Genomic DNA, 16866 nt, shown 5'->3' with positions numbered 1-16866 from the left:
AAGAGCCCCAGTCATAGGCCAGATCCCATTGTGCTAAGCTCTGTAAAACACAGAACAAAAGAGACAGTCTCTTTCTGCTGACAAAAAACTTCCACCCCCAACGAGCGGTGGTAGCTTTGTCGTCAGAACAGTGTTCCTGGCAACAAAGCGCTGTTCACACTTTTCCTCGACAAAACTTTTGTCTTTCGGAGTGTGTGTATTTTTTTAACACCTCTGAAGGACAAAACTTTTGTCGTTCACTTGCCAGTGTAGACAAAGACTGAAAATCATGCACTGAACAGAGACACTGGATTTATGGCTTATTACAACAATCTGTAACCCAGTAAACCCCCTTTTTTGTCCTATGACTGCAGGATGTTAACAGGACACTTCACCTTGAATGGTCCCTTAGAATATGTGCTAACTATTTATGCTAAACTATCTGTTCTACCTTGTATTTAGCTGTGACGCTGGGACAGGGCCGGTGCAACCATTTAGGTGACCTAGGCGGTCACCTAGGGTGTTAGGATTTGGGGGGCACCATTTTCTTTGGCAGCGACTGTGGCGGCCAGATCTTTAAGATTTAGGCGGAGGGAGCTGGGGCAGGGGAGCACGGGGAGGGCCGCCTGCAGCCAGTAAGGGGAGGGGGCGGCATGCAGGGGAACTCCCGCCCCAGCTCACCCCTGCCCCGCCTCCTCCGGGAGGGTGCAAGGTGGAAGTTTTGCCTAGGGCGCGAAACATCCTTGCACCGGCCCTGCGCTGGGAGTACCTGTCCCAGACATGAGGAAGAACTCTGTGTTGCTCAAAAGCTTGCATCTCTCACCAACAGAAGTAGATCCAATAAAAGATATTACCTCATTCACGTTGTTTTTCTAGGGAACTACATTATTGGCAGAGATGTTTACAGAAACAGAAAAGTTTAAAATCATATTAGGGAATATTTACCGAAAAGGATACTTTGAATTGAAGAAACTCTATCATAAGGAGTCACTCTCCTAGTCAGAAGACAAATAATGTCCAATCAAAATCAATCAACATCACTTGATGAACTTTAAATACATACGAGTGGACAAGAACAGATCTACACCCCAAGAATTATTTGTACAGGTTATTCAATTAATATATTTGAATAATAAATAAGTTTGAAAATAGAAAAGGTCAAACTCCATGGAATAAAATTATCTGCTATGAATTATCTTCTCAGTTCTCATACTAAGGTAAGCAGAGTCAGAAAGAGCTCTACCCTGACATCTGGTGGGGAGTTATGGAAAAGGACTTCAGGGGCTGATCTCTTTTGCATGGGCACACCCACCCTGCCTAGCATGAAGGGACTGCTTGCCCAAATGGTCACTTTGGCTGCTGTGGGACTCCTAGTCTCTTTGTTATTGGGGCAGGAGTAACAAAGTATTGTTATCCTGATTATGGAATCAAGGACGGTAGAACTGTACTTGGCATTTTATGATGGAGGGACTCGCCCTCAACTAAGTAGCACTCGCTAGGCAGGGGACATGGGTCTCAAAGCCCAGTGAACTGAGAGAAATGTGGGGGTAGGTATGTGTAGCTGGTAGTATGGACCCTTAATTTCTCCAGTGTGTAATAGAGCTAATTTTGACCCTATTAGGAGTCTTATTATATACTACAGAGCTGAAATCACTGATTCCTAGATTTAAGCATTAGACCTACTTTGGGAAAGTGGTTCTGAGTGTGCCAGCACTGGGGTCCCTCTACTAACAACTGAAATCACTGAGAGCTGTGTTAAGGTGGGGGGACTAAAGACATATTGGTGAGTGGCTAGCAGGATGGCTGGTGGTGGGGAGGAGCAGCTGGCGGAGAGACACGCAGAGACATAGCAAGCAGGATGGCTGGTGGAGAAGACTGCAGCTGAACTCCGCAGAGAGGCAATTGGCCGTTGACCTGAGCAGCAGAGCATGTAAGCTGCCCCCTATACCTCCCCCCACTTCCACTCAGGCTGGGAAATAAACTCTGCAGATGAACTTTTGAACTCTGGGGGCTGCGCTGACCAAGGACAAAAACTGTGGGTGGGATGACTGTTGGGTTGCTGGACTTAAGACCCTGAGGGGAAAAGGACACTGCCAAACTTACTTGGGGGTGGGTCTTTTGCTTATGATTTGTGTTATGAATCCTGTTTGTGGTGTTTCCTCAACACAATGCTGCAGTGTTTTGTATTATAAACCCTGATTGTGATGTTTCCCCAACATAATGCCACAATGTTTCCCCCCTTTATTAAAAGGCTTTTGCTACACTCAGACTCTGTGCTTGCGAGAGGGGAAGTATTGCCTCTAGAGGCGCCCAAGGGGATGGTATGTAATTGTCCCAGGTCACTGGGTGGGGGTTTGAGATGGTTTTCATTGCGTTATTGAAATGGAACCTCTAGATACTGAACCCAGCCCTTGTTGCTGCCAACTCTGATGGGCAGAAGGGTTACACTAATAAACATCTAGGAAAATGTAACTAGGGAAAAGTACCATCACTTGAACTATGCACGGGAAATGAATGGGATGGTCTTTTCCAAGGTTAGAACAGTTTAGGCGAAATGCTGTTTTCAGACTAGCCCTTTGTGTAACCAGCTCCCCAAAAAGGAATTGCCATTTTATGGTCATATGGCAATCATTCTGATGGGACCAGTTTTTCCAAGAAAATTTAAATTACAAGGAGCACCCACTGGAGAATTCCATTATCCCACTGCTTCCTTTCATGCCCTGTGAGAAAACATCAAAGAAGGAAAGCTCAAGAATAATTTTTTGTACTTTATTAATTTAGTCAGTATATGTAGGTGAAACTCTCCCTGGCTTTGCAAGAATCTCCAAGGGAATCAGGACTATGGGAAACCACAGACAAGATCACTCAGCTCCACTGCAGAGTCCCAAATAGATCCATTTCCCAAGTAAGTCAGTCACCTTATTTTTCTGCTTATCCTGAACTTGAAAGAAGAGTCCTTTTCTATAGGATGCAATTTGAGTACTGAAGACTCTTGTTCTCCCAAGAGCATTTAACCAGCATATAATCTGTGGTTTAGTCCCTCATGAATCACTAGTGTTGATGTAACTCACAAGAAATTTCATTTAGAAAGAATTTCTTTAGTCTGTGGGTGGGAAATCCCTTCCTCTTGTCCCACAGGGGAGTCTCCATTTCATTATTCTTTTTCTGACGTAAAAACTGAAATTTTCAACAGTAACAGTGAGGGGACACTAAATTTTGTGTGAAATGTGGGTAGCTTTGGGACTAAAATGAGGGACATTTGAGAACTATTATCAGGCCATAGTGACCAAGGGCACTTCAGATAACGAGAAAGGTTAGTAGTAATTGGGTGTCTAACCTAGTGAACACCAGTGAAAATGAGCTAGGATCTGAGGCTAAAAGAGGGAAAGAACAAGTTAAAAATTACTTAGACAAGTTAGATGTCTTCAGGTCAGCCAGGCCTGATGAAATACATCCTAGAATACTCTAGGAGTTGGCTGAGGAGATATCTGAGCCATTAGCGATTATCTTCAAAAATTCATGGAAGATAGGAAAGATTCCAGGGGACAGGAAGCCGTGCTTAATTTGTGCCAGGGCAGAGCCCCAGCACCTCTGAACTTGCCACATCAGCTATGAAAGTAAAAAATTATTTGAGCCCCAGCACCTAATTGCTTGAGCTCCAGAACCTCTTCCATTACAAATTAAGCACTGACTGGAAAGAGCATATATAGTGCCAATCTACAAAAGGGGGAAATAAGGACAACCCAGGGAATTACAGACCAGTCAGCTTAACTTCAGTACCTGGAAAGATAATGGAGCAAATAATTAAGCAATCAATTTGCAAACACTTGGTGATAAGTAACAGTCAACGTGGATTTGTCAAGAACAAATTGTGTCAAACAAACCTAATAGCTTTCTTTGACAGAGTAACAAGCCTTGTGGATAGGGGGAAGTGGTAGATGTGGTATATCTTGACTTTAGTAAGGATTTTCATACTGTCTCACATGACCTTCTCATAAACAAACTAGGGAAATATAGCCTAGATGGAGCTACTATAAGGTGGGTACATAACTGGTTGGACAACCGTTCTCGGAGAGTATTCATTAGTGGTTCACAGTGATGCTGGAAGGGCATAACAAGTGGGGTCTGTCACGGAGTGTGGGGGGACACAAGGCCCTGCACCCCGGCTTCCTGCAATTCACCATGACTCTCAGCCAGCCAGTCAAGCAGAAGGTTTATTTGGACAACAGGAACACAGTCCAAGACAGGTCTTGCAGGTACAGACAGCAGGACCCCCTTTAGTTAGGTCCATCTGGGGCCACCTGGATGGCCACAGCCCCGTTGAGAAGCCCAAGCCTCTCTCCTTTCCAGCCAGCTTCAAAACTGAAACCTCCTCCAGTCCCTCCTTCTCTGGGCTTTCCCTCTTTCCCGGACCAGGAGGTCACCTGACCTCTTTGTCTCCAACACCTTCAGTTGGCACCTTTGCAGAGAAAGGGCCCAGGTTATCAGTTGCTAGGAGACAGAGTGTCAGGCATTTCGGTACACTGGCCCTTTGCTCTGCAGCAACCATACACCCTTATCACACCACCTAAATACTTAAGAACTGCATAGGGGAACCTGAGGCACCAACATCATATTCAGAGAAAACATAGAACATTCCCAGTTCGTCACAGGGTCCCACAGGGATTGGTCCTGGGTCCAGTTCTGTTCAATGTCTTCATCAATGATTTAGATAATGGCACAGAGAGTACACTTATAAAGTTTGTGGATGACACCAAGCTGGGAGGGGAAGCAAGCGCTTTGGAGGATAGGATTAAAATTCAAAATGATCGGAACAAACTGGAGAAATGGTCTGAAGTAAATAGGATGAAATTCAATAAGGACATATGCAAAGTTCTACACATAGGAAGGAACAATCAGTTGCACACATGCAAAATCGGAATACTGGGAATGAGTACTGCAGAAAGGAATCTGAGGGTTCTTCTTTGAGTGATTGCTCATATCCATTCCAGTTAGGTGTGTGTGCCGCGCGTGCACATTCGTTGGAAAACTTTTACCCTAGCAACTCAGTGGGCCGGCAGGTCGCCCCCTAGAGTGGCGCCGTCATGGTGCTCGATATAAACCCCTGCCGGCCCACCCGCTCCTCAGTTCCTTCTTACCGCCCGTGTCGGTCGTTGGAACAGTGGAGCGCGGCTTAGCTGACCTCCACTTCCCTAGCTACTCGTAGTTCTCGTATATAGTTATGCAGTTATAATCCTTTTATATATATATTTGTATAGTTATACGTTTTTTCTCTGCTAACATAGTTAGTTTAGTAATAGTTAGCGGGGTTCAGGAAGTAGCCCCTTCCCTGCACCCGGTGCCGGAGCCCATGCACGGCTCACCGGGTTTTAGAATGGGCTCGGCCTGCCAGAAGCCAATGCCGAAGGGAGATCCACACGACTCCTGTTTGAAGTGCCTCAGGGAATCACACTTGACAGCTAAGTGCCCCATTTGCAAGGCTTTTAAGCTGAGAACAAAAAGGAGCGGGACTTTCACTTACCCCTCCACCTTTGGCACCGAGCGATGATCAAGCGGCTGGCAGAAGCGCCTCCTCGGCACCGGACCCCGCCGGTACTGCCAAGGCCTTTCGGCACCGGCCGTCGCCGGCACCAAAGTCGACTCGGCACCGCTCCCTTCCTCCGAGGTCGAGAAAGCCTACAATTTCTGCTGGTGCCTGACGGCTCCCCGGCACGCGCCGTGGTTGAGCCCCCTGCTCCTGCTGCTTCCGTGCCACCTGCATCGCAGCCAGAGAGCTCGTCTAAGTCGGATTGCCCGGCACCGACACCTGCAGAGGCACCGATGACATCAGCACCGTCGATTCCAGTCCCCCAGGGCCATTGAATCCAGTGCCTGACAGCTCCCCGGCACGCGCCGTGGTAGAGCTTACTGCTCCCGCTGCTTCTGTGCCAACGGCACCACAGCCGGAGAGCTCGTCTAAGTCGGATTGCCCGGCACCGACACCTGCTGAGGCACCGACGATGTCGGCACCGTCGATCCCGGTCCCACAAGGGCCGTCGAATCCGGTGCCTGACAGCTCCCCGGCACGTGCCGTGGTTGAGCTTACTGCTCCTGCTGCTTCCGTGCCAACTGCACCGCAGCCAGAGAGCTCGTCTAAGTCGGATCGCCCGGCACCGACACCTGCTGAGGCACCGACGACGTCGGCACCGTCGATCCCGGTCCCACAAGGGCCGTTGAATCCAGTGCCTGATGGCTCCCCGGCACACGCCGTGGTTGAGCTTACTGCTCCTGCTGCTTCCGTGCCAACTGCACGCAGCCAGAGAGCTCGTCTAAGTCGGATCGCCCGGCACCGACACCTACCGAAGCTCTGACGACCTCGGTACCGTCGATCCCAGTCCCACGAGGGCCATCGAATCCGGTGCCTGACAGCTCCCCAGTATGCACTGTGGTTGAGCCTGCTGTTCCCTCCACGCCAGAGACATTACCAACGGCGAGGGATCTCATTGCCATGACAGAGTCGATGCTGCCTGACCCCGGCACCGCCGGTGCAGGTAATACAGTCTCTTGCCAAGCCTCCCTTCATATGACCGTCCTCTGTCGGCACAGCAGAGCGGCACCGTTCATGATCACGGTCCCGCAGATGCTCCAGGTCCCGTCGGCACACCCAACACCACTTGCAGTCCCGGTGCTGTTTTCCTCATCGGTACTGGTCGCACTCGCTGCACCGGTCAGTATCCCGTTCGCCGACCCGCTACTATCAGCACCGTTCCGACTCCCGGCACTGCGACAGGTACCGTGACTCCCGTAACCTCTCCCCGAGCCTCGAGATCTTGGTCGACCTCCCGGCACCGTTCTGGTTGCAGGTCTGGATCTCGTTCCAGGTACCGGTACGCCTCCCGGTGCCGGTCCCCGGTGCCGAGTTGGGCAAGGTCTGGTAGAGTCAGAGACTCTGCCCATGCCTTTTTTTAGTACCTCCATGGCCATCCAGACACGCATCCGTGTCATCCCACATGCGCAGATCTTATGCTCAGGACCACGATTCTGATACGCCCTCCGACAACCTGAGGTGGAGGAGGTCCCAGAGGTAGAGGACCCGGTATGGTGCCCTCTAAGGGGTACGACTACTCGTCTGTCCGCTCTCCTCTCTGCTCACTAGTCTTTCAGTCTGTTAAGGAGAGGTATTGGCATGGCCAGCGGGTGCCAGCCCCGAAACCGAAGGAGGCTTGGCGAATGAACCTACTTGGCCGCCAGGTGTACTCTGCAGAGGCCCTGCAGCTCTGGGTAGCAAAGCAACAAGCCTTGCTTAGCTGCTATAGTTATAGCACCTGGGTGAAGGTAGTTTAGTTTATGGAGTTTCTCCCTCAAAACTCCCGCCAAGAGTTCACTGCCATCTTGGAGGATGGGGGAAAAAGGTACCCAGAGCGTCCCTCCAGGCCTCGTTGGACGCAGCAGACTCAGCAGCCAGGACTCTGGCCTTTGGTGTCACCGTGAGGTGCATCTCATGGCTTCAGGTTTCAAACCTCCAGCCGGAGCAGCAGTATGCCATTCAGGACTTACCCTTTGTTGGTAAAGGCCTCTTCGCGGCAAAGACAGCCCCGGGCTGCGAAGCCTGATGGACAATAGGGTCCTAATGCGCTCTCTCAGCATGCATATGCCAGCAACCAAACGCAGGCCTTTCTGTCCCCAGCCGCCATACTCTGTGCCTAGCCAGAGACAGGACTTTGGCAAACGGCGAGGCCACGGTGGTCGCAGACAAACGTCAGGACCCCTAAAGAGCCAAGGTCAAGGTCCCTCGCAATTACCACTGGGACCAAAGACAAACCTTCCAAGGTGCGCCTGAGGGCGGTGTACCAGTCACAGGCCGGGATCCCAATCCCGCTTTCTCCTGGCGTGGCCCCAGTTAATTTCAGATCGCTGGGTCCTGCGCACGGTGGAGCATGGGTACCATCTCTAATTTGTTCCAACCCTGTCCCCCTTCAGGGACCCCTCTCACGAGCAATTCCTCGTACAAGAGGTGCAGAAGCCGACGGACGAAAGGGGCAAGGGGGTTTACTCCCGTTATGTCCTAGTCCCCCACTCGAACGGAGGTCTCAGACCTTCCTAGTCCTGCGCGGACTCAACCAGTTTAGGATAAGGTTGAAGTTCTGCATGGTATCCCTGGGAACCATTATCCCATCCTTGCCTCCTGGGGACTGCTATGCCGCCCTCGATATGAAGGACGCGTACTTTCACAAAGCCATCTTCCCTCCGCACAGGAGATACCTCCGCTTTCTAGCCAACTGTCAGTACTTCTGGTTTACGGTCCTAATGTTTGGCCTTTCTGCAGCCCCACAGGTATTGACCAAGTATATGGCCATAGTCGCCGCCTACCTTCGCTGATGTCGGATATGCGTTTTTCCATATCTGGACGATTCGCTTATCCGAGGAGACTCCGAGACACAAACCACTCAGCACGTGGGCATCGTCACGGTCTTATTCACAGGTCTAGGCCTGATGATTACTATAGAGCAATCCACTCTGGTTCCCACGCAGAGGTTGGACTTCCTAGGGGCTATCCTAGTCTCCGACCTAGCCGGAGCCTGCTTATCACAGCCGCGGTTTTAGGCGATGGCAACAATCATCCGAGGTCTGCAGACTTTCCCAACGACCTCGGCTCGCACTTGTCTCAGTCTCCTGGGTCCATGGCTGCCCGCAAGTTTGTAACCAAACACGCCAAGCTCCGCCTCCGTCCTCTCCAAGTCCGGCTCACCTTGGCGTACCGCCCGGACAGGGAGCCAATGGTCATGGTAGTCACCGTTCCCTCGAGCACCTTAGGCTCCCTAGAGTGGTGGCTAACTCCCTCCCTGGTGTGGGCAGGGATGCGGTTCCATCCGCCCCAGCCCTCACTGCCCCTGACGACGGACGCATCATCTCTCTGCTCGAGAGCTCATGGTCACCTCCGAGCTTAAGGCCTTTGGTCTTCTCGGGACCTGGCATTCCACATCAATGCCCCAAAAATGAGAGTAGTCTGCCTGGCGTGCCAGGGGTTCCAGCGGCAGCTGCGAGGCCGTGGTATCTCGGTGTTTACAGCCAACACAACAGCCATGTGCTTCATAAATAACCAGGGAGGGACATGGTCCTCCCCCCTTTTGTCAGGAGGCCATCCATTTCTGGGACTTTTGCATGGCCCACTCGATGGAGCTGGTGACGTCCTTTCTCCCAGGCGTTCGGAACGCCTTGGCGCTTTGACTCAGCAGGTCTTTCCTGTCTTACGAGTGGTCACTCTGCCCCATGTGAGGCGTTCTGCTTTCCAGAAGTGGAGATTTTTCCTCATATAGACCCGTTCGCTCACCGCGAGAGCAGAAAATGCCAGATGTTCTGCTCCTTCCAAGGTGTCTCCTCGGGATCGATCTTGGACGCATTCCTGAAGCCGTGGAAAGGCCAACTCCTTTATGCCTTCCCACTATTCCCACTGGTTCATTAGGTCCTACTCAAACTCTGCAGGGGCAGAGCGTGCATCATCATGATCACTCCAGCGTGGTCCAGGTGGCACTGATATACCACGTTGCTCGGCCTGTCAATAAGCAACCCAATTACCCTGCCACCCCACCCAGACCTCATCACTCAGGGCCATGACAGGCTTCGTCACCCGCACCTGCAGCCTCTTCGCCTCACGGTGTGGTTGCTGCATAACTGAGCCGGGGTGGCATGAAGCCTTCCACCTGGTCAATGTACCTGGCCGAGTGGAAGCGTTTCTTCTACAGGTGCAATATGCTCGATCTTGCTCCTACTGAGGTCTCGATCCCCTCTATTTGGCCTCTGGCCTTCAGCAGCAGGACCTGGCGGTATCATCGCTGAGGGTACACTTGGCAGCCATCTCTACCTTCCAGCCAGGCTAAGGTGGACGTTCCGTGTTCTCACACTGTATGGGTTCGAGGTCCCTCAAGGGCTTGGAGCGCTTGCACCCTTGGGTGCGCCACCCAGCCCCAACCTGGGACCTCAACCTAGTTTTAACCAGACTTATGTCTCCCCCATTCGAGCCGTTCACGACCGGCCCTCTGCTATACCTGTCTTGGACGACAACTTTCCTCATAGCTGTTACATCGGCCAGACGAGTCTCCAAGCTCAGAGCTCTTACGGTGGTTCCGCCGTACACTAGGTTTCACAAAGACAAGGTGCAGTTATGACCACACCCGGCCTTCCTCCCTAAGGTGGTTTCGGCCTTTCATGTTACCCACAGCTCAACGCAATGGGCGCAACAATTGCACTCCCTGGACTTCTGTAGAGTGCTCGCATTTATATTGCGCTGACAGAACCATTTCGTAAGGTGCCCCAGCTCTGTCACGGTAGCAGACCAAAGGGAAGGCTTGCTTGTTTTCCTCTCAGAGGATCTCATCTTGGGTGATGGCGTACATCCGCACTTGTTATGATTTGGCTCGTATTTCCCCAAGCCACATCACCGTGCATTCTACCAGGGCTCAGGCTTCATCTGCCGCCTTGCTGGCTCGTGTTCCTACCCACGAGATCTGTCGCGCAGCTCCATTGGTCCTTGGTCCATACCTTTGCTTCGCAGTATGCCCTGGTTCAACAGTCAAGAGATGCTGTAGCCTCTGGCTCAGCAGTTTTCATTCTGCCACATTTCACTCCGACCCCACCGCCTACGTAAGGCTTGGGATTCACCTAACTGGAATGGATATGAGCAATCACTCGAAGAAGAAAAGACGGTTACTCATCTTTGTAACTGTTGTTCTTTGAGATGTGTTGCTCATATCCATTCCACACCCGCCCTCCTTCCCCACTGTCGGAGTAGCCGGCAAGAAGGAACTGAGGAGCGGGTGGGCTGGCAGGGGGTATATATCGAGCACCATGACGGCGCCACTCTAGGGGACGACCTGCCAGCCCACTGAGTTGCTAGGGTAAAAGTTTTCCGACGAATGTGCACGCGCGGCGCACACACCTAACTGGAATGGATATGAGCAACACATCTCGAAGAACAACAGTTACAAAGATGAGTAACCGTCTTTTACAGTGGACCACTAGCTAAATATGAGTCAACAGTGTAACCCTGTTACAAAAAAGCAAACATCATTCTGGGATGTATTAGCAAGAGTGTTGTAAGCAACACATGAGAAGTAATTCTTCCCCTCTACTCAGTGCTGATAAGGCCTCAGCTGGCATAATGTATTCAGTTCTGGGTGCCACATTTCAGGAAAGATGTGGACAAGCTGGAGAAATCCAAAGAAGAGCAACAAAAGTGATTGAAAGTCTAGAAAACATGAATGAAAGAAAGATTGAAAAAATAGGTTTGCTGGAGAAGAGAAGACTGAGAGGGGACATAGTATCATAGAATCATAGAAGTGTAGGACTGGAAGGGACCTTGAGAGGCAGGTCTATGTAATAATTAGACTATTCCTAGGTCACAGGACATAACCAGATCAGCCACACCATCACTGGTTCATTCACCTGCACATCCACCAATGTAATATACGCCATCATATGCCAGCAATGCCCCTCTGCTATGTACATCGGCCAAACTGGACAGTCTCTACGGAAAAGGATAAATGGACACAAATCAGACATTAGGAATGGCAATATACAAAAACCTGTAGGAGAGCACTTCAACCTCCCTGGCCACACTATTGCAGACCTTAAGGTGGCATTCCTGCAGCAAAAAAACTTCAGGACCAGACTTCAAAGAAAAACTGCTGAGCTTCAGTTCATCTGCAAATTTGACACCATCAGCTCAGGATTGAACAAAGACTGTGAATGGCTTGCCAACTACAGAACCAGTTTCTCCTCTCTTGGTTTTCACACCTCAACTGCTAGAACAGGGCCTCATCCTCCCTGATTGAACTGACCTCGTTATCTCTAGCTTGCTTGCTAGCATATATATACCTGCCCCTGGAAATTTCCACCACATGCATCTGAAGAAGTGGGTATTCACCCATGAAAGCTCATGCTCCAAAACGTCTGTTAGTCTATAAGGTGCCACAGGATTCTTTGCTGCTTTTACAGATCCAGACTAACACGGCTACCCCTCTGATACTAGACTATTCCTGACAGGTGTTTGTCTAACATGTTCTTAAAAACCCTCAGTGACGAAGATTCCACAACTTCCCTAGGTACTTTGTTCCAGTGCTTAACTACCCTGACAAGAAGTTTTCCTAATGTCCAACCTATGCTTCCCTTGCTGCAATTTAAGCCCATTGCTTCTTGTCATATCCTTAGAGGTTAATAAGAATAATTTTTCTCCCTCCCATGATAACAATTTTCAAGTACATAAAAAGTTGTTAAAAGGAGGAGGAGGAGGGTGAAACTGTAGCAGAGAGATGGGGGGGGGGTTGAGAGGGAAGTAATTGGTAAGGAGAGTGAGGAAACATAAAACATATTTTGTATCTTGTACGAAGTAATAGATGTATCTCTTGCTCTGAAAATAAATTCTACCCTTATTCTCATGAGAATTTCTGCTGCTCTTAGTATTTGAGTCGTCGACCCAAAAAGCTCACAAAGAAAGTTTAAATCTTTGTCCCTCTTTTATAGCAATTAAAAATGAACATATATAGCATTCAAGGATCTCAAAGTGGATTGCAAGGGTGGATAAAGTATTAATTTGTTTCCCATATGGAAAATGGGGATACTAAGGCACAGAGAGGTAAAGTGATATTACCGAGGTCAAGCAGTAAGTGAGTGGAAGGATTGGGAATAAAAATCAGGTCTGTAGAGTCCCACTCCCCCATTCTAACTGCAAGGCCATGTTATCTCATCAGAAGAGTCAGAATCCATAACTCTTTGGCTGCTGCAGAAATCTATCCTATTTACTTAGCTGGCAAAGTGGGAAGAAGAGAGAGGAAAGACAGTAGGTTAAGACAACTATTGTATAATCCAGATTCTCACATTCTTGTATGTAGTCATCTACATTTTGGCAAAGTGAATGCAAAGTGGCTGCAAAATACTCCCTGAACAGAATGCTAGCCTGACTCATCTACTCTGCCTAGGGGTAAAATCACCACACAAGAGGCAAGGCAGTGGAGAATCATGACCTTTAGGTCTGATTTATTTTAATCATCATTCAGTGTATCTCACTCAGCAGCAAACCGTGCATTGTGATACATTATCTCTGGTATAAGAGACACTTTGCAAAAATCAAAATTCTGACCAGATGATCCAAAGGCATCTAAAGAAAAAAATCATGGAAACCAGAGATGTAGATTCTTCAGGCTTTAAGCTTTGTTACTCGAAGTAGGGGTGGTTTTTAAGTGTAAACACAGAATTTCTAGCTCTTAGCCCATTTAGTCAGACTTCCCAGTGTAATCCAAAGGCAAAAGGCAGTCTGATTCATTGAGCATACCAATTCAAATATTATTACCACCACAAGATGTATGAACTTGAGCTATTCAAATATATGAGTGTTAAGGGATTGCAACTGGGTTCTAAAGATAAGCACCAACATTGAATTATCATCACTGATTATATTAGTACAGGCAGCACACATGCTCATCCAGCGTAGTTTGACAAGTATATTTTGACACTCGTTTGTATTTATGTTCTAGTAAATAGATGAGCTTAGAGATGACAAGTGCAGCTGAACAGTGGCACTGTACCCTACCCTCATGTTTTGTTTTGATTCTGATGACCATTCCTCCATTTCCTATCCTTTTCCCCGCTCCACTCCCAAAAAAGAAAAAAAACAACCTTACCAACTTGAACAAAAGCCAATGAGCATGAGCTCCAAGAACCCATGCTTTCTGATCTGTGATTTCCACCGTTCAAGGATTAGTTTAATACTTAATAAAGTCTACTACAATGCCATCCTGGTATTCAGAATCTGAGACTGATGGCCACAAGAGGAAAGACAACTAGAGATTCAGCAGAGGAAGCCTCACCCCAGATCAGAATGACTGCAGCATCAGGTGTTTTCCAAGTCAGGTGCTGAGTCAAAGAGAGTTTGTCTCGGCAGAGTCCAGCAAATCTTGATCAACCAAACTGTTTAGGGTGATTATTAGCCTAGTTACCTAGTTGTTTGCATCTGGTGACTGAGTTGAGGATTTTCCACAGTAAGGAGTTGGGATTATTTTATGGTAACAGGGCCTGGGATGCCTTCCCCTCTTGACAGAAGAATCTGCTGCCAGAGGAACAAGAGCCAGGAGTATTTTCTGAGTGTCAGTTCATGACACCTTCTAAAGAGGATATGATATATCTATCTTCAAATGTGAAAGACTGTGGACAGTCAGTGCCTCAAAGGGGGCAAATTTTAGGTCAAATATCCAGCCATTGATTCAGATAATCTCCTCAATTGTTACACTATTGAACCTTCTAGTTGGGGGAAGATAACTACAAAAGTTGCAGCTTGAGCTGTAATGCCACATCTGGATCTTTTAGCTCTACCTGACCCCAGCCCATCTGTTTTTAAGCTCAGGGATGGTACTGAGCCAGCACTGCTGCTGGCATCAGCTGAGGATTTTCTCCTGGTGACGGATACAGTTAGGTGTCCATGTGGGTTCTCCCATACCCACGAGGTGCCTTCAGCATCACTGACTCTGAAGCGTTGGCCCAACTGGACAGACCAGGCCAATAGGGTCAACCAAATGGCTTTGCTCCCACCTTTCTGAAAATGCCCAGCAGGCAGGTATTGGGCAATTGCTCACTTGCTTTAAGAGCTCTCTTATTCAGTGTACTTTAGGCTCCCAGTCTGTCACCCACGTTGTTTAACATGGATGTAGGGACATGGAGGGGCTATGACAAAACACAGGAAGTATACAGAGGCCATCTCGTTTCCTTTCCCATCTCTTCTGGTTCTTCCCAGAAGCTTACCCAGCCTGTGCGCAACAAAGACTGGAAAGTTGGCAAGAGGGATTATGGCTAAAACTCAAATCTCTTGAGATGGAGCTGATGCATGTGAGATTGTGGAAGGTGAGGGGAAGAGATGGCAGAAGTCATGGGCTCCTTAACACTAAACCACACAAGAAATATGTAACAAAAAATTGACAGCGACAAGAACACAATCACGTATCTGTCCATGCTATTCCCACAGTTCTACTTAACCAGTATCTTATTCTTTGCTCTATAAAGATACATCTGTCAATTCTAACAGAATGATCTTCTGCACATCTTTGGATGTGGCATATGACCTAAATTCTGTGTTAATTTGCTAAAGGCTCACAACAGCAAAAAGTCTGTAGGGAATGACTACTCCACAGCACGCTTTAAGAATTGCAGTTTATAATGTAGTTACCCAGCCCATTTTATGTAGCTAGTTTGTAAATACTTAAGGCCAAATTTGGTTAGTGGATTTGCATTCGCATTTATCAGTCCTGAACTGGGCCCAACATGTCATGTCCATACACACAGTGAATAACCAAATACTGTACATCACTTTTGAGCACACAGAATACTCTGTGCTGTACATAGTCCACATGGTTAAACATAAAAAACCCCCAGTCCCTCCTCCCACCAGTCTGCTCTTCACCATGCTGACATTTTCGGAGTGGGGTGTCAGGTGTGGGGATGTGCTTACTCCCAGAACAATATCAAACTATAGTCGGGATGGGAGATGTACAAAATCTTGTACAGAACATGGTAACGCTATGCCAAAGCTACAAGTTGTGCCATTGTTTTCACATTACCACTGAAATGAGCACAAGAGACACTTTCTGTTCCATGTCTTCTACTCTTTACTCTAATACCCACTAGTGCCTATCACTTAAACTCTTTTTCCTGTATGCATGTGTCTAGTATGCAAAAGAAGGATATATGAATAACATGAAACAGTGAAACATCACCCACGCCACCCCCCTTATAAAATACTAAAGATTAACCTCAGAAAACAGACTGTACCATACTAGCATGGGACTTCAGAGTTGTGATTTCATTTCATTCCTTTAAACCACAGACTTGCAACTATAAATTCATTTCCCAGACATTTCCACTGATGATTTCAAGTCAACATTATTAAAAGGAGAACTCTGTAAAAGAGGCAAAAGAAATAAGATAGCTCATGAAGGCCTATAAAAAGGGCACTTACTGGAAAACTAGCATTTGTAAGCAATTATTGACATAAAGACACGCTTATCATCTGACTGTAAAATACAGAAATGCATAAAAATTGATGGATCAGCAGAAAGTGGAGAAAGAAATTAGTTTCCCACAAGGACACACGGTCTGAAGCACGGAGTAATCACTGATCATAAATGCCATAGATCAACCAACATGCACTTAACAAAACACTGATATGATGGATATATAATCAGTCTCTATGTCATTGTTAATAGAAGATAAGAATATGGTTTTGAACGTTTTTGTACTCGTCATACATTCAGAGGTTCCAGCAGATTTTTTTGCTGTGTCAAAGATGGTGATAGTTTGCAGGTCTATGCAGAAGTCTCACTTATTCTATCACTAACTCTATCTTTGCTGAAAAATCAGAGAGGGTTTTAACTTCAGAGAACAGAGGGAGGAGGGAGTGTCTATTCAGTGCTCAGGATATGAAGACACCAAATACTAGCAGTAGTGTTCTTACTATGGGCCACGACTTCATGACTGACGTCTAAATCAGGGGTCGGCAACCTTTCAGAAGTGGTGTGCTGAGTCTTCATTTATTCACTCTAATTTAAGGTTTCGCATGCCAGTAATACATTTTAATATTTTTAGAAGGTCTCTTTCTATACGTCTATAATATATAACTAAACTATTGTTGTATGTAAAGTAAATAAGGTTTTTTTAAATGTTTAAGAAGCTTCATTTAAAATTAAATTAAAATGCAGAACCCCCCGGACTGATGGCCAGGACCCAGGCAGCGTGACTGCCGCTGAAAATCAGCTCGTGTGCTGCCCTCGGCACACGTGCCACAGGTTACCTACCCCGGTCTAGATTGTATGTACAATGTCTATACACTTACATGCCTAAATGCTTAGTTATGCAGACAAATAAGTG

The 16866-nt window shown here is 47.8% G+C and overlaps 1 protein-coding gene across 2 annotated transcripts in view; it reads right to left on the bottom strand.

The window, feature by feature from the left end:
• The window catches only part of ME3 (malic enzyme 3), a 200944-nt gene that overhangs the window by 152673 nt on the left and 31405 nt on the right, over positions 1 to 16866 (bottom strand). The gene's annotated exons all lie outside the window — the stretch shown is intronic.

The sequence above is a fragment of the Gopherus flavomarginatus genome, chromosome 1, assembly GCF_025201925.1.
Source record: "Gopherus flavomarginatus isolate rGopFla2 chromosome 1, rGopFla2.mat.asm, whole genome shotgun sequence".
Classification (NCBI taxonomy): Eukaryota; Metazoa; Chordata; order Testudines; family Testudinidae; genus Gopherus; species Gopherus flavomarginatus.
This window is presented reverse-complemented; position numbering and strand designations above follow the sequence as displayed.